Source organism: Topomyia yanbarensis, chromosome 2 (assembly GCF_030247195.1).
Source record: "Topomyia yanbarensis strain Yona2022 chromosome 2, ASM3024719v1, whole genome shotgun sequence".
Taxonomy (NCBI): domain Eukaryota; kingdom Metazoa; phylum Arthropoda; class Insecta; order Diptera; family Culicidae; genus Topomyia; species Topomyia yanbarensis.
Window position 1 is genome coordinate 433,519,378 of NC_080671.1, and position 18,393 is coordinate 433,537,770.

The window sequence follows — 18,393 nt, forward strand, 5'->3', positions numbered from 1 at the left end:
ATAAAATTAAACGATCCTTGAAGGAGAGGTCTAAGCGCTCCTATGCAGAAATGTTGAAAAATGCTACCCCTAAACCCATCTTCTTAGAAAACACTTACACATCTCTATTTTCGGAACAGTCTGACTCTGACGGAGCGTGCGAAGGTACATCATTTGTTTTACCCGGAAATTCCAGAAAAAGAAAACAGTCTTCTTTTCCCAAGCTGCCAAGCAAGGGCCTTAAAATTTCTCCACCAATAGATAAACTGCGCCCAAAACCGAAAAATTCCGATTCAAAACCGAAATCAATTCCGCCCGGTTTTGGGAACGTACAATCCAAACAGAACACCATTACTGGAAATAATAAAATTTCGACTTCCTCTGAGCCTCAGCCGGGGGTAGGATTATTGAAATTTTCTGAAATTGTTGATTGGATTTTTAAAGCATTCAATATTTCTGAACCACTAAAGAGTATACTTTCAGCTTTCCTCCCAACAATTAGAACATTTTTAGAGCAGCTGATTGCTCAATGGCCCATCCTTGCAGCGATTGTATCTTTCAATGGGTAATTCACCTCCTCCAATGAAAGATTCCATCACTGTTTTACAGTGGAATTGCAGAAGTATCATACCTAAAATTGATTCCTTAAAAATTTTACTGCATAATTTAAAATGCGATGCTTTTGCTCTATGTGAAACATGGCTTACCTCAAACATTAATTTCAACTTAAATGATTTCAACATTATTTGCCTAGACCGAGACACCCCGTATGGAGGAGTGCTTCTAGGAATTAAAAAGTGCTATTCTTTCTATAGAATTAACATCCGCTTGTTTGCGGGCATTGAGGCTGTAGCTGTCCAAACGAACATTAAAGGCAAAGACATGTCTATCGCTTCTATATATATACCTCCCAAAGTTCAAATTGGACAACGTCAAATTTTTGAGGTAGTGGAATCCATGGCTGCTCCGCGTCTGATACTGGGAGACTTCAACTCGCACGGAGTATTGTGGGGTTCCCTCTACAATGATAATCGATCCTCTTTGATTTACAATGTTTGTGACGAATTTAATATGACAGTTTTAAATACTGGCGAAACAACACGCATCCCCAGACCTCCTGCACGTCCAAGTGCATTAGATCTATCTCTGTGCTCGACATCACTTCGGTTAGACTGCACGTGGAAGGTTGTACCTGATCCTCACGGTAGCGATCATTTGCCAATCGTTGTTTCAATTAACAGTGAATTAGGCCTTACGAATTCAATCAATGTTCCTTATGACTTAACACGAAATATTGATTGGAAAACATACGAAACATTAATTTCCACTTCTCTTGCTTCGACAGAAGAGCTACCCCCTACCGAAGAATATGAATTCCTAGCGGGTTTAATTATTGAAGCAGCAGAACAAGCCCAAACGAAATGCAATCCTGGAATGACAATAAATAGACGGCCCCCTAATCCTTGGTGGGACAAAGAGTGCTCTGATGCATATGAAGCTAAACAAGTTGCCTACAAAGAAATTATGAAACAGAAAGGGGGTATACGTGAGAACTTTGAAAATTATTTCATTTTGCAAAACAAATTTGACAGTATACGTCGTGCCAAAAAATCTAGTTATTGGAGACACTTCGTTAATGGCTTGTCAAGAGAAACATCAATGAGTACTCTTTGGAACACAGCCAGAAGAATGAGGAATCGAAACGTGACTAATGAAAGCGAAGATTTTTCGAATCGTTGGATATTTAATTTTGCCAAGAAAATTTGTCCCGATTCTGCTCCTGCGCAGAAAATCACTCGCGATGCTCCCACAAGTAACGATTTCATAGATTCGCCTTTGACAATGATGGAATTCTCAATTGCACTCCTCTCATGCAACAATAATGCTCCGGGACTAGACAGAATTAAATTCAACTTGGTGAAGAATCTGCCTGACCTAGCAAAAAGACGCTTGTTGAATTTATTCAATAAGCTTCTTGAGCAGAACATTGTCCCGCACGACTGGAGACAAGTGAGAGTTATCGCTATTCCAAAACCGGGAAAACCAGCCTCCGATCATAACTCGTATCGACCGATTGCAATGTTATCCTGCATCAGGAAATTGTTGGAAAAAATTATCCTACGACGTCTCGACAATTGGGTTGAGGCGAACGGCTTGCTATCAGATACCCAGTTTGGTTTTCGGAGGGGAAAGGGAACGAATGATTGTCTGGCGCTACTTTCGTCAGAAATCCAACTAGCTTATGCAAAAAAAGAACAAATGGCGTCTGTGTTCTTAGACATAAAAGGAGCATTCGACTCTGTTTCCATTGATGTTCTCTCAGAGAAACTACATCAATGTGGTCTTTCACCAATATTAAATAATTATTTATACAACTTATTGTCAGAAAAGCACATGCATTTTTCATATGGCGATTTGGCAACATTCAGAATAAGTTACATGGGCCTCCCACAAGGTTCTTGTTTAAGCCCCCTTCTCTACAATTTTTACGTGAATGATATTGATAATTGTATTGTCAGCCCATGCACTCTAAGACAACTTGCAGATGATGGCGTGGTTTCTGTTACAGGACCAAAAGCCTTAAATTTACAACAACCACTGCAAGATAGTTTGGATAATTTATCAAGTTGGGCTTTGAAGTTAGGCATCGATTTCTCTACGGAGAAAACAGAGTTGGTTGTTTTTTCAAGGAAGCGTGATCCAGCTCAGCTTCAGCTTCAGTTGGTTGGTAGAACGATAGCCCAAGTCCTGACTTTTAAATACCTTGGAATTTGGTTCGATTCTAAAGGCACATGGGGAGGCCACATTAGGTATCTAATAACGAAATGCCAACAAAGGATAAATTTTCTGCGAACAATAACTGGATCATGGTGGGGTTCTCATCCAAGTGACATGATAAGATTGTATCAAACAACAATACTTTCAGTAATGGAATATGGGTGCATCTGTTTCCGTTCAGCTGCGAACACTCACATTATTAAACTGGAACGGATACAGTATCGCTGTTTACGAATTGCCTTAGGTTGCATGCAGTCGACCCATACGATGAGTCTTGAAGTACTAGCGGGAGTTCTTCCTTTAAAAGACCGATTCTGGGATCTTTCTTCTCGTTTACTTATTCGATGTGAGGTTATGAACCCACTGGTAATTGAAAATTTTGAAAGACTTGTCGAGCTTCAACCCCAAACCAGATTCATGACAGTGTATTTCAATCACATGTCACAAGAAATAACGCCTGCTAGGTATGTTCCCACATACGTCAATATACTAGATATTCCTGAATCCACTTTATTCTTCGACACGTCCATGCAAGCAGAGATTCGTGGAATTCCGGATCATCTACGCTCGCGGGAGATCCCTAAAATATTCACAAGTAAATATCAACACATAGACTGCCTTAAAATGTTTTACACTGATGGGTCACGAATCAGTGAGGCCACTGGTTTCGGTATTTTCAACAATAATTTTTCAATTTCTCTCAAACTTGCAGAACCCGCCTCTGTTTATATAGCGGAACTAGCAGCAGTTCACTATAGTTTGCAAATAATTAATACTTTACCCCCGAACCATTACTTTATCCTCACTGATAGTCTCAGCACAATTGCAGCTCTACGCTCAAAGAGGATTGATAATCACGATCCATTCTTTTTGGGGAAGATACGAGAATCTCTGAGTAACCTGACAAGAAAATGTTATAAATTTACCCTAGTGTGGCTCCCCGCCCATTGCTCTATTGCGGGCAATGAGAAAGCTGATAATTTAGCCAAGATTGGTGCACTAGATGGTGAAATATATGAAAGACCCATCGCTTACAATGAATTTTATAGCGCTTCTCGACAGAGGACACTTGCTAGTTGGCAAACATCTTGGGACAATGGAGATATGGGACGATGGCTACACTCAATTACCCCTAAAGTATCAACGAAGGCATGGTTCAAAGGATTGGATGTAAGTCGGGACTTCATCCGTGTGATGTCTAGGCTCATGTCCAATCATTATACTTTAGATGCGCATCTCCGTCGTATTGGGCTCGCTGAGGGTAATCATTGTGCTTGTGGAGAAGGTTACCATGACATTGAGCATGTTGTTTGGTCCTGCACTGAATATCGTGAAGCCAGATCACAATTAGTAGATTCTTTACAAGTCCGAGGAAGACCAATCCATGTTCCTGTTAGAGACATCCTGGCGTATCGCGATCCTCTATACATGGAACTTATCTATCATTTTCTAAAAACAGCGTCTGTCAAAATTTAATTAAATTCATCTCCTCATACTCTCATCCAAGGCTAATCATTCACCAATTAAAGGAACCTAGAATATTTAGTTTTTAAATTTAGACAATAACAGAAAAAAAAGTAAATAAATACACCCGAAAATACTAGATCAGTATGAAATACAACAATGTAAGGAAAAAAGCAAACAATAAAGTGATTTCAGTGTTAGTTTTAGACAAAGTACTAGTATAGTTAAAATTAGTCTTAAGGATTTTTGTAACGTGCTATGTAAAAAAAGAAACTGGCGTAAAAAGCTATTGCAAATGCCGTGTCAAATAAACGTATGAAAAAAAAAAAAAAATGAAATAAATTGGATATTGTAGTTCATTTGTTGTACTAATGTTTATAACTATCGCTGGTTGCCCGTTTTTGCCCGTTCAAAGGTTATTACTATTGGAAATAGCATCATTTTTTTCAAAAATAGCTGAATAACTTCGAAGATAGAAGAGCTAGAACAAAACGTTCTTCTAAAGAGTTGCGGGTGGTATTGACGCAAATAACTTTGTAGAACATTCTAAATTCATAGGTACGTTACCAAAAAAGTTATATTAAAAAAATGATTTTAAGGGGTCATCCACAAACAAGGCACTATAACTTCTCAAGTATTGAATATACAGTTTTGGACTCTTAAAAAAAGTTGTTCGCAAAAAGTAGCACTACAACATTGCAGAACATATGATCTCATTATCTATTCATTTAAAAAAAATAAGAAAAATACCTCACTTTTAGGGAGATTAATCACTCAATGTGCTAAACCAGAAGAAAGGTTTTGAAATACTGATAAAACTTTCAGAAGACATTATTGATCTAAACTTGACCGTTTTTGTGTAAATAATTAATCCCGTGTTTTTGGCAAAAAAAACCACTGTACGGTCGTTCCGCTCCCATTTAATTGTGTGACCGCTATCCCAGTAAAGTTCAGCCGGAAATGAACTGGAATTCTGGCTGGTTCCAGTTCGTATTCCGGCTCCAGTGCAACAACCGATTCTAACTAGAATCGGTTGTGTCACTGGAGCCGGAATACGAACTGGAACCAGCCAGAATTCCGGTTCATTTCCGGCTGAGCTTAACTGGGATGACGTCGACCCGTTGTGCTTCTGGATTGTTTACATATTTCTTGAGCGTTTTTTCAAAACGTCATATCTGCAATGAGTTTCTCTCTGTTCATACTTTCTCTTTCGATTTTTACGGCGTCACTATAACACTTTTCACTTATTTTACAGTACAGATCGAAAGACGGTGGTTTTAACTAGTATATTATGCAAAGAGCTGAGGGATAAATGTTAAAGTGACCGAATTATTAACAGAAGAGAAAGTAAACAAAGAGAGTAACTCATTGCAGATATGACGTTTTGAAAAAACGCTCAAGATTTTTGGTTGCCAACACTAGCAAACCGTGTGTTCTGCCACACCTATATATACCTCATTGCCTCCAACCACCCATTGAGCAGTTGACAGGTTACACGACAAAGCTACATTTTCAGAGCAAGGGGTATATCCAAGGTGAACAGGTTAAACAGAAGTGGGTTTGATATGCTTCCCTGCGGAACACCATCGGCATTATCTTGTGCAACGCTAGCGGCTCCGTTCAGTGAGACGCGAAATTTCCTTCACTAGGAAGATTGTATCGTTCAAGCTGTACACTAGGCCATCGTGCCAGACGTTATCGAAGGCTTTTTCAGCGTCGAGCAGAGATACGACAGAGGTTTTGAAGGCAGATTTGTTCCTTTAGAGGATATTGTAACTCGGGCAAAATGGTGGATCGGCCGCTCCGAAAGCCAAACTGTTCTATAATCTATATGCTATTTTCTTCGAAAAATTCTAGAAAACAGTTGGTAAATAGCTTTTTCGAAGAGTTCGAAAAACCCTGAGAGGGTTGAAGAAACAATAGGTTTTGATAGTGGAAGAATCCTTTCCAGGTTTCCTAATGGAGATTATCTTAGCTGACATCCAAGATGAGGGGAAGTACATAAGTCATGAGCACTGATTGAAGATTAAAGCAAACTTATTAAAGAACTGGACACTAAAATGTTTGATTTTTATGTTGAAATTGTTATCGAAATCTAGGGCTTTCATGCTTTTAGAGGGTTTGATGTGGCCTGACGATTCGTTAGCTGTTATTTTCGTTTCCTCCGAAAATTCTAGGAATCCGATGTTTGTATTTTTAGTAACTGTAGCATAGTGCGGACTAGTCTTCTTTGAGAAGATATTGTTTCTAAGGTCCACCATTCTGACTTGGATGATTTTGGTCATATTGGTTTTAAGAGAAGGCAGGCAGTACGTTGGTACCGTTTGCGAGTAGTGTTACGGAGGCGGGTGAAATCGCTAGTCAGGCTGTCAATAGTTACTGATTAACTCATTATACGGAAAGATGGGACATGCAGCTGCTGATCAAAGTCTGCACATGGCTCATGGAAGTCGATGTTGCTGTCAGCGAAACTTTGAATTGTCTCCAATCGACTCGATGATAGTAACGTAGTGATGATGAGGGCCGATTGACCGAGGAACCCACTTTGGTCATCACTGGGTAGTGGTTTAATCTGAATTCCTGGTGTACAACCTGCTGCGAGATGTTGTACATATTGATGAAGAACAGACCGATAGTTCTATGAGCCCCGGGATGATTCAGTGGGGGGGGGGGTGGATTTTTCGGGGCCAGGATCGTGTAGTGGCCTTCATCTGCGTTTTAGCTCCATATAGTGGTATTTAAATTGCTGAGAGTATTATTCGAGACTAGGTGTTTGGCGTTGAGGTCGCCTTCGATGATGAATTGGCTCTGGCGTTGAGTTATCTTGATGGTGATATACTGCTATGAGTGTGATGCTAACAGCAGAGGTGTTTACCTCGCCTCCAATGGCTTCGATGAACAGCAGCCGACAACTCGACAGCAGGTGATAATTCGTAGGTCGGAATCGATATACTGATGCTTATCTCGGGTTTAAGGTGAGTTTCCATGACGAAAACTACGTCGATCAGCTTAGTGTATATTTGGTCGAACTGGGTCTTGGAACCCACACAGGCGAGTTTCAAATAGCTGAAATAACGAAGCAAACTGCTCCAAAGTGTAGAGGGAGGCGATATCCTTGGGTGGAAGAAGATTGTCACACTAATGACTAAATTCAGAAGGAAGAGCTGGTCTCTGACTGATGGAGGGAGTCGTTGGGGTTCGAGAACTGGATGGAACCGACGCTGCACCAGCTGCCAGCTGTACATGGGGTTGGACCGGTGGTAGGACCGGGATCGGTCGCCGAGATGGGTAGATTGCCGGAAAATTGAGCATTGACCTCCACTGCGACTAGTTTCTGATAGATGTTTTCTTGCGGATATCTATAAATTCCACGCACTTTGTGCGAGCCTTCGTGGTGGCGCGATGGTTTTTCCCACAGCTAGCGAACTTGGGGTTCGCTTCTTCAATTTGTTGTTAACTGTCGATGTTGTAACCCCGCCACATTTGTCGCATCGGGTATTCATGGGACAGCTGCTGGTTACATAACCGATTCGCAGATATTTCATGCATTGAGGAACGTACCGGTGATTTGGTTTGCTTAAAGCCTACTCAAAGATGGTACTGTTTATCAAGTTGGTCAATTTGAGGCTTTTCAGCAATATGGATCTGTGTTCGTGGTGAATCGGGTAAAGCTGATCACGATAAGTTCACGATGTGTCGTGCCGGAGGATTTTGTAAGGGTTTGAGTCCACATTCCACCAATGTCTCTATCAGTTCCACTTCCTTCACATCAACGAGGCCGTGCGGCAACACTTTCAGTGGTTTGATATCGGACACATCGTGCGTGAAGTACTTTAAGTGCTTTGATTTAGGGTATTTTAGTGGGCTTTTCCCTGCGTCGTCAGTTCCACACTAAAAACGCATAGCTGGAAGGTGCGCTTTTTTACCATGTGTAATTATTTTACGAAGGTCCGGGCATAGATCTGTCGGGTCTCCGCGTACAAAGATTGACGGAATCTTTTTTTCTACTCCGCCTTATTAGCTTTGCGGTTGTTGCGGCTTCGGGTTTCTAATTTTCAAGTTTGCCAGTGGATTACAGTCACCGAAATTCTTCAGTTCAAAAACTTTGCTGAACGAAATTTTTTTTTCAAGGTTCCTACCTTGATACATTGTTTGCTACAGCGTTACTTCGCCAATGTCAGGCGTATCCTAGAGCTCCTTTGTCGGTCTTGAGCGGCTTCTTTCCAGTTCCCCTCAAGAACAGGGATCTCAGGTCCTCTTCCACTGCGTATAGCCAATGTGTTCGGGGCCTCCCACGAAGTCGGCGTCCTCTTCGTGGCTCTCTGCTGAGTATTGTTTTTGCAATTCTTTCTTCCGACTTTCTTACCACATGACCAGCCCATTGCAGTCTGCCGTATTTTATCTGTTTAACAATATCCGCAGTTTTGTACATTTGATACAACTCATGATTCATGCGTTTGCGCCCACTCCATTTTTGCTTATCCCGCTGAGTATTGTCCGCAGCACTTTATGCTTGAAAACTTCGAATGCTCTCCTATCTGCTTCCCTAAACGTCCACGCTTCGTGGCCGTAAAGAGCGACAGGGAGGATCAGTGTCTTGTATAAGGCGAATTTTGTTGACGTTTGCAGGTTCCTTCACCTAAGTTGGTTATGTAGACCGTAAAAGGCCCTGTTGGTAGCTGCAATACGCCTTTTTACCTCACGGAAAACATCGTTGTTGCAAGTCACAAGTGTGTCAAGATAAACGAATTCTTCAACCATTTCAAACATGTCACCATCAAGCACTACCTCGGAACCAACACCACTAGACCTGCCTCTATCTTTACCTGCGACCATGTACTTTGTCTTGGCTGAGTTGATGACTAAGCCTATCCTCGCTGTCACCCTCCTAAAGGATGCAAAGGCCTCTTCCACTGCTCTACGATCGATTCCAATTGCATCAATATCGTCCGCAAAACCTAGGAGCATATGCGACTTTGTGATGATAGTTCCGTTCCTTTGTACGCCAGCTCTCCTGATAGCTTCTTCAAAAGCAATATTGAACAGCAAATTTGAAAGTGTATATCCTTGCTTCAGTCCATCTAAGATTACAAATGAGATTGAGATCTCATCTGCATTCCGAATACTTGATTTTGAACCATCCAACGCCGCACGTATTAGTTAAATCAGTTTCACCGAAAAACCATGTTCTGACATAATCTGCCACAGCTCCTTTCCTTTCACTGAGTCGTATGCCGTCTTAAAATCAATCAACAGATGGAGGGTCTGCAAGTTGTTCTCTCGGAATTTGTCTAGGATCATTCACAGGCTGAGCATCTGATCTGTTGTAGAGCGGCCCTCACGAAAACCAGCCTGGTGTTTGTCGACGAAGGACTTCTTAAAGCTGTCTCATTCTGCTAAACAGGATACGCGGCAGAATTTTGTACGCCGAGTTTAGGAGAGATATCTCCCTATAGTTAGAGCACTCCACTCTGTGCCCTTTCTTGTAGTACAGGTAAATAAGTCCATCCAGCCAACTAGCGGGCAATTCTTCATCCGCCCATATTCCTAGAATAATGCGGTGGCTTATTTGGTGCAGATGCTCACTACCGTGTTTGATAAGTTCAACCAGGATCTCATCCTTCCCAGCAACTTTACCGGTTTTTAGCTCACATATAGCGTACTTGACCTCGTCTAGTGTTGATAATTCCACAGCTTGTCCGCCTTTCAAAGTATTGAAAGGCGGACAAGCTGTGTTTTGTCGCTCGGAAAGCATTTTAGCGCGTTTATCGCAGCGGAATCGACCACCATGTCTTCCATCGCGTGATCGGGTCAAAAACTCGCTGGCACGCATAATTTTTCTCACAATTATCGAGTCGAAAAAATTTCACATAGGTAGAAAATAATGAAAAAGTCGAATATGTCAAAACGAACAAAGTGCTTGGCGACTACTAATAAACCGATGCTGATAAACAGATTGTTCAACTCGTTAGTATAGTTGCGATATGCCATACAACCGACGCATAAACCTTTTGAACGTGCGTAAATTATGAAAATTCGTTTTCATAATTGAAAATAGATAAATATAGATTTCTTCGTAATGACAATACACATTTTCGACAAAATCATCTGGCATCTTTGCTGACAAACTGATTGATAGCATGCTATCAAGAAAAATTTATTTGCGCATCCGATATTTTACGTTTTGATAATAGCAGTATCTATCAGAAGCAATTGTATTCTTTCAGAAAAATAGCACCAATAAACTCATATTAAAAACGCAAAATGTTCATCTTTTCTACATTGTCCATCTCAGCATACCTTCCCCTAGTCATCTAATCGGTTACTCTAACCCTACCTTTCGCCCACTTGCTGGGAAGTTGATTTTTTTTCTCTCTACTATATCAAACACACTTCCCACGGAAGCCCAAAACGCGACGATCTCACCGCGAATTAGCACACCACAAACAGGTATCGCACCTCACGCAGCTCCGTGCAAGCGACACTTGCTCGGAAACAAGTTGTGTATAATTATTATTATATTCTTGTACACCGTGGAATTCCTTCGTATGAAGGGAACCCTATGCGAAGCACTTCTTATCTTCCGGGGCCACCGTCGTAGAGCGGTTAGTTTACAAACACACCACGCACACAGCAACGACACTAAGCATTTATTATATGGCACTGGTTGGATAAACGCCTACATTCGTAAACAGGCGGGTGTTAGGCTCCGTTGGCACAACCACTAGCTCAGATATTTACACAAGCTGACATAACCACACAGCTCACCACCAGAGAGAGAGGCACGAGAGAAAAGCCTACTTTACCCGTGTACCACTATATGTGGTGTGGCTCTTCTGCTGGAGCAGGATTTTCGTTTCACATCACTTGACTTTTTCCCTTCTTTTTTGCACTTGCGACTTTTTTTTTCTTCTGTACGATTCCTTTGCTGTCAAGAAATTTTTCACTTCCTGGCTGTCTGTCTAGATCCTTACAAGTGCCTAGTAACGATTAACTGAAATATGATACTTGCGTTGACTGTAAACTGGTTAGAAGTACACCGTAAGCAAAACACCCTTTGGCGGATCGCTTATAGCACGGAAGGGAACCTCCATAAACTTTTCCTGTCATTACAGGGAAAATCTGTGGAGCCGCTCCGTTTTGAAAAGCTAAGATTTACAAACTGACAAGCAACGTGATTCAACATCAGCTACCTTTTGAAACTGTTTCCTGGAAACGCACCGAACGACAACCGAAAAACTGTTTAATCTGCAAGTTAATCTGGGAGTAGCAGTTTTTCTTCCTGGTTTTCCTGATAGCGTACACACAGTGATGGGGAAAAAAACACAACCTAACAGACTAATCCGCCATGGAACACCGGAGCGTAGCAAAGACCCGACCGAACACCGTGGAAGTGCAAACTCTTCTGACGCGAGACTGAGAGCTACTTCCAGCCGATGGCTCCGGAGAGGCTTTCGAAGAGAGAGCATCGCGTGTTGATGCATAGAATTGGCCATCCGAACCGTGGCATTGCGTGAGATAGTCCAGTCTGTACAGTACTACACCAGAACAGCATGACTGCCAGATCGCAATGGCACACATCTCGACAAACATATGATTACGGCCTAAAAGCCAACTGTCAAAATCCACTTTGAATGGAAATTCCAGACAAACCGTTGCTAGTCAAACACAGTTCACAACAGTTTATGAGAGAGAAAACTTTTCTCTTTCATTTACTACCAACATCTGTGATTGGCGTGTAACGGTTTGTCCGGATTTTCCATTCAAAGTGGATTTTGACAGTTGGCTTTTAGGCCGTAATCATATATTTGTCGAGACATGTATCAACGACACGACCTGAAACTCAATGAAATAATCAGAATAAAAAGTGTTCGAATGATACACCGCCAATTTCCAGTACTTTGAGTTACCTCTCTGTAGCGAGAAAAAACGAATTTCTCGCGTAGCACCGCTTTGATTTTTGTATTCAAGCAATTGAGCAACTTTAAAAGAAAATAATAGCCTGTAGCCTTCCCCGCTAATGATTTGAGCTTTTTAAAATTATTTTTAATAATTAAGATTATAATTATGCTATATTTCACAGGAGGAAAATTAGGTAAAAACCAAAATTTCTCACTAGGGTGAAAATTTGTTGGTAAAAACCAGTCTTTGTACAGGAGGGCACAAATCCTTATTTCATACTATGTTGCGTTTCGGTTTCGCATCATCAGAAACCTACACTAACTTATTGTCGGAATAGATTAGCGCCGGTTGAACGGGACATCACGTTTGATCAGTCGTTCGATTGAAACACATAGTGTGTTTTAGTTTTAAGGGATTTGCGTCAAGCCGGCGCTAATCTGTTCCGACAATAAGTTAGTGTCGGTTTCTGATGAGGCGAAGCCGAAACGCAACATAGTATAAGATTATAATGTTGAAGGCATACATGAAACATGTGATGTTCACTCACTGTATATCTTATTTTGTTTAATCTTGGGACGAATCCATAAAAATCAACAGATGGCATAAGTCCATTGAAATTACACGGACTAATACTCGTTCATCGATTTCATGAACAGAACGATTTACGAAGTTCCTGAAATTTTGATGAATAATCCTGCTATTCATGAAACTATTTGTGCTTGCGTCGAAAATATACATGGCGTTACATTCGAATGTTTGGTAGGGTTACTATGGTTGTTCACTGGATATGTTTAGTTTTTGTTATGATCCTTGTTCATAATTTGGTAATGCACAGCCGACCGTAAAACGATGTTCTTGATTGCAGGAGCTTATTTGCGATTTTTGTGATTTCTTATCGCGTTACCGTGACATTTTATTGCTGAGTTTTCTGTCAGAGTAGCGTGATTTATGTTTATGATTGTAGGATCTTAGTTACTATTTTTTGAAATTTTAATGACGAGTAATGTGAGTTATATTCATGACATCAGGATTTTAGTCACGATTTTCATAATTTCAATTCACGTTGTCGTGGTATTTTAGTCACGAGTAGAGTGATTTATGTTCATGATTTCAAGATCTTAGTCACGATTTTAAAAGTTTTTGTCATGAGTAGTGATTTATGTTCTTGATTTTTGAATCTTAGTCACGATTTTCGTAATTTATTTGAACGTTATCTTGATATTTTATTCTGGAGCTTACTTTCTAATTTGACACGTGGAGTGATGTGACTCTTGTTCGTTCATGACATCAGCAGTTTTATTATGATATTCGTTATTTCTCTTTACCTTATCGTGATCTGTTATTTTTCAGGAATCAGGAATCAGAATATATTGGCTTAAATGGCACGTTCCCCGTATGTAGACGGGGATTTGTGCCTTGCCATGTGTTTTCATCATTTCCTGAGCGGAAGGAATAGAGGTGTGGGGTAGAAGAATTTGAAGGGTGGGAAATATAACAGCACAAAAACAAAAACAAACAGCAGGTAAGTTAATCTAAAGCCTAAAGCTCTTTACCACATTGGATAAGAAAATTTAGTATGTCTCTGAGTTTCAGTCGTTCAAAAATGGTGTCGTCTATGTATAGACGGCCGAAAACTGCTACTGCTAGACAGTTGCATATCAGATGATAGCAGGTTTCATAGTCGAATTCACAAAGATCACATGAAAAAGACTCAGCGCGCTGAATAGTTGTTATGTGATAATTGAGTTTGCAGTGGCCGGTTAAAGCCCTGGTCAGCATGCCGCAGTGGAGCTTCGAAAAATGTAGGAGATTTTTCGAAATCACTGAGCACAGTTGTTCTAGAAACGCCTTTGTTTGGCGACACGTTTGTAGATTTTTCCAATAATGACGGTGCTCGGACGAAGCCCAGGACCGTATTTTTTCCTTATTTTCCTTATTGGCTTGTCAAAATTGACAGGGCGGGCTCAAGACTAAAGAAGTCAATCGCTGAACCTGCCCTGGCCAATTCGTCAGCCCATTCATTTCCAGTAATACCAGCACCCAGAGAAGGTAGATAGTGTCGAGAATTCCTAGTTTTTCGATTTGAGTTGGCACACGATCACTAGTTTGGACCGTGATTTGTCTGAGATAAGGGCCTTGGTTGCAGCCTGACTATCGGAGCAGAAGTTTAAAACTCTGTCGGACAAACTCAGTTCAAGGGCCGATTGTACTCCGCAGATAATCGCAAAGATTCTGCTTGGAATACAGTACAGTATCTACCTAGTGAGTGAGATTGTTCCAATCTCATTTCACGACAGTAGACACCAGCACCAGCGCGTTCCTCCATCAGAGAACCGTCAGTGTAACAGACCACTTGCGTTTGTTGTTGTCTTTCCATAAAGCCAGACAACCACTCCTCTCGAGAGGGAATCTTCACATGGAATGTCCTGTAAGGAAAACTACAAGTGAGTGTAATATCGCTGGGAGCAAGAATATCTTCACCCCATGTAACCATTTGTGACCACAATCGTGTATGACTGGTAGCAAGATCAACATGATTACTGTTCCAAAGCCCAGTAACCCGCAGTCTGTATGCACACGATAGTGCTTCTTGTTTGAGGTGTATGTGTAATGGTTTGATATTTAGAAGTGCCTCAAGAGCAGCAGTCGGAGTCGTGGTGAAAGCGCCAGTCAACGCCATGAGCGCCATTCTTTGCAGATGGTTTAGCTTTGACTGGACTGTCATCACCTTTCCCCTCTGTCACCACACAAGGCATCCGTATGACAGTATTGGACGTACAATTGTCGTGTAAATCCAATAAATGTATTTAGGTTTGAGGCCCCAGGTCTCTCCAAAAGTTCGCCTGCACTACCCGAAGGCTATTCACGCTTTCTTGATTCTGAACTCAATGTGAGCAGACCAATTCAGTTTGGAATCCAATATAACTCCAGCGTATTTGACTTGATCTGCACACAGTAGCTCAGAATCAAAGAACTGCAAGGGACGAACCCCGGTTGTTATTCGCTTCTTCGTGAAAAGAACCATTGAAGTTTTGCTTGGGTTAACTGATAGTTTAACTTGTCGAAACCACTGTTCGACAGCTCTTAATGCCTGTTGTATTAAGTCAAAGATTGTTCCGATGCAAAATCCAGTAATTAGTATTTGGTAATCGTCAGCAAACCCGTAGGTTGGAAATCCAAGCTCATTGAGTTTCTTCAACAACCTGTCAGCTACCAAGTTCCATAACAAAGGTGACAAAACGCCGCCCTGACGACAACCGCAAATAATCAACTTCCGTATCTCAGCCTGTCGCAGTGACGAGCAAAGTATGCGGTTACTAAGCATTGCGTTTATCCAACCTGAGATACATGCAGGTATCCCATGACCGCGCGTTGCTTCCAGAATAGACTGGACATTGTCACATTGTCGAAAGCACCCTCAATATCTAGGAATACACCCAAGCTAGATTGCTTGAGCGAGTAGGCTTTCTCAATGTTGTAATCAACATCGTGAAGCAGAGTGATCGTGGATTTCCCACACTGATATGCATGTTGCATTTTGTGCAGTGGATATTCAACTAAACTAACGTTCCTGTTTTGATGATCGATTATCCGTTCCAAAGCTTTCAGAAGAAAAGAACTTAAGCTGATAGGCCTATAACACTTGGCTTTTTCATAGCTTGAGCGCCCCCCTTTGGGAATAAATCTAACAGTTATTTCTCGACATGCTTTCGGGATATACCCGGTAGCAAGGCTGGAAAGCATAATCTTTTTCAAGACATGTTTAAGTATATCAAATCCCTTTTGCAGTAGCACGGGAAGTATTCCATCTTTTCCGGGTGATTTGTATGGAGCAAAGCTGTCAACTGCCCACTTGACCGATTCAGTGGTAACCAATGTGCGTGCTAACGCCCACGAGTCCAAATCACCAGAATGAGATCTGTGAACACTGTTCAGCTCCGGATCGATACAACCTGGAAAGTGTGCGTCGAAGAGACAATTAAGAACATCTTTTTCGTCCGTCACATAAACACAAACTGGTTTTTAAGGAGTTCATCTGAAAATCATTCGATTTGGAGAGAATTTTATTTGACCTACTAGCCTCGTTCAGACTAGAGACATTAGTGCATAGTCTTTGCCAGCCAGCGCGTTCTGCAGATCTTAGACATTTCTTATATGCACTACGAGCTGACCTGAAAGCCCTGGAGTCATCACGCTGACGCCGGTTCCAAGCTCTTCTCACAACTTTTTTCATTCATTCAAGCTCAGCCCTCCACCAAGGGGTTCCCCTAGTCGATTTAACAGTACGAAGTGGACAAGCTTCTTCGTAGGATGCTAATATGAATGAGTTTGTCGTATCCACGACGTCATCTAAGTCGTCTGGTTGACTAATTGTTGGAAAATATCCATGAAATTTAGTCGCCAAGTTGCCAAGTTGGTCGGTTTCCCATATTCAGAATATGGAGATTTGTACTACTTATGTACTCCATCAGTTCAGAGCCTCTCAGATTGATGTCTGAGCTGCCCCAAATGATGTGCTGAGAATTCGCATCACTGCCGATAATGAGCGGAAGCCCATTTCTGCTACAATATGATACAACGCTTTTGAAATCATCAGAAGGAGATGACTCGTTATGCGGTAGATATGCTGAACAATATATATATTTTTTGTCTACGTTTCCGACAGTCAGTGTAACTGTGACAACACAGATATCGCGAGTTGTGAGCTCCGATATGAGACACGCGTCAATAGCTTTATTTGCAAGAATGCAAGCACGAGGCATTTCACGTGGGTTAGTCATGCCTGTCTTGTTGTAAGCAATGAAGGCAGTGTTAAGTAACTTTCCAAATAGAAGTTTCCTTCATGGAAATACGGTTCTTGAACCAATGCTATGGAAGCTTTACCTTCCTGCATGAGTCGAGATAAATTCATAGTTGCTGTACGTTTATGTTGGAGATTGATTTGTGCTATTCTAACCATTGTTGATTAGAGAACTGTACATTTCATCTACAACATAAATTGCAAAACAACTAGAGGACACCAAGCGAGTTGGGATGTTAACACATATAGCGAGCCATATCAGGTTTAAATGGGACACGATCATCTGATTCCCACGGTTTGCGAAGAAAATAATGGTCCACTGTGTCAGAAATTCGCATAACACAGTAAGGGCAAAACCCGAAATGCTCCGTGCGCGACTGGCATATTTTTGACCCTCCAGTCATTAAGTCCTCGGCACGTAACTACACCTTGACTTAGGCTCTCCTACTTTCAGTCGCCTCCTACGACATGGGAGCAGGACCCCAGTGGCTCAATTCTTGGCCGGATACCACACGGCCACTGGGCAGGTTCATCTGTACACATCGAAATTTGATATTCGAAACTCAACAAAACTTCACCGAACTACCGTCAGCCGAGAGTCTCAACAAACCCCCAGCCAACAAAAATTCGGCAAAATTAAGCGGATCATCGGTGAAAAAAAACTTCGGTGCGTAGACTGAACGTTCCGCTGTGTAATGCAGCATACTGGGGAATTCGCCCAACCTTTCCCAGGCTCCGTTCGCCATTGAGAATGTTTTAAACCCCTTCAACAATTTTACCCATAGCATGGGTCGCATAACACTATGGAATTGGTGTTCCCTATTTGGTGGATTTTTACCACTGGAACAGGTAGTCTGTAGTGTAATTCTTAGCCGGTTGAAACAACCACTACCGACACTACACGGCTTATCTAGGCTGTTCGGTGAAGGACAGCTTCCATAGATGGCCGAACAGCCGTGAAAAGTGCCATAATAACGTAAGACATTTTCAAATTTATATTGAACATAACAAATTATGTACTGCTAGTTAAAACAGGTGTTTATTCTTGAACTTGCAAATATGTATCATTTAAATCGTTAAATGAAACTGAAACATCATGTACTTGATTTGATTTTATATTATTATTATGTCAACTACAATACTAGCACACTGATTCGTAAGTAATTAAAGCAATTAAAGTTAACTAATAGTTTCAATCATGTCGTCACTTAGCTCTCAGGAATCTGAATCGTTATGAACAGAAGATCGTTTTCCGGATCAGTTGCAATCACAGACTCGTTCCGTTTGGTTTTCACAGTCACTAGTAAACATTCATTGGTGGGATCTATCATTTGCGTTAAAATGTTCGCCTTATCGAACAATGCTCCATATAGTGCTATATGTTCCAGACATTCCTTTTGATTTGCGAACGTACTTCTGAGTGGGATGCCAGTTTTGGTCAATATGATTGCATGCTTGACCAGTTTAGT

At 41.3% G+C, this 18,393-nt stretch overlaps 1 protein-coding gene across 6 annotated transcripts in view; it reads right to left on the bottom strand.

Annotated features, from left to right (window-relative positions):
- The window catches only part of LOC131685507 (dystrobrevin beta), a 109,421-nt gene extending 97,810 nt beyond the window's left edge, over window positions 1–11,611 (bottom strand). For 5 of the 6 annotated variants that reach the window (XR_009304826.1, XR_009304825.1, XM_058969293.1 and 2 more), the window contains exon 1: window positions 11,415–11,611. The gene's annotated coding sequence lies outside the window, so the exon portion shown is untranslated. Of the gene's footprint in view, window positions 1–10,558; window positions 11,188–11,414 lie in introns of those variants that run through there. The other variant, XM_058969291.1, reaches the window with a different exon arrangement.
- Between the last annotated feature and the right edge of the window lie 6,782 nt (window positions 11,612–18,393).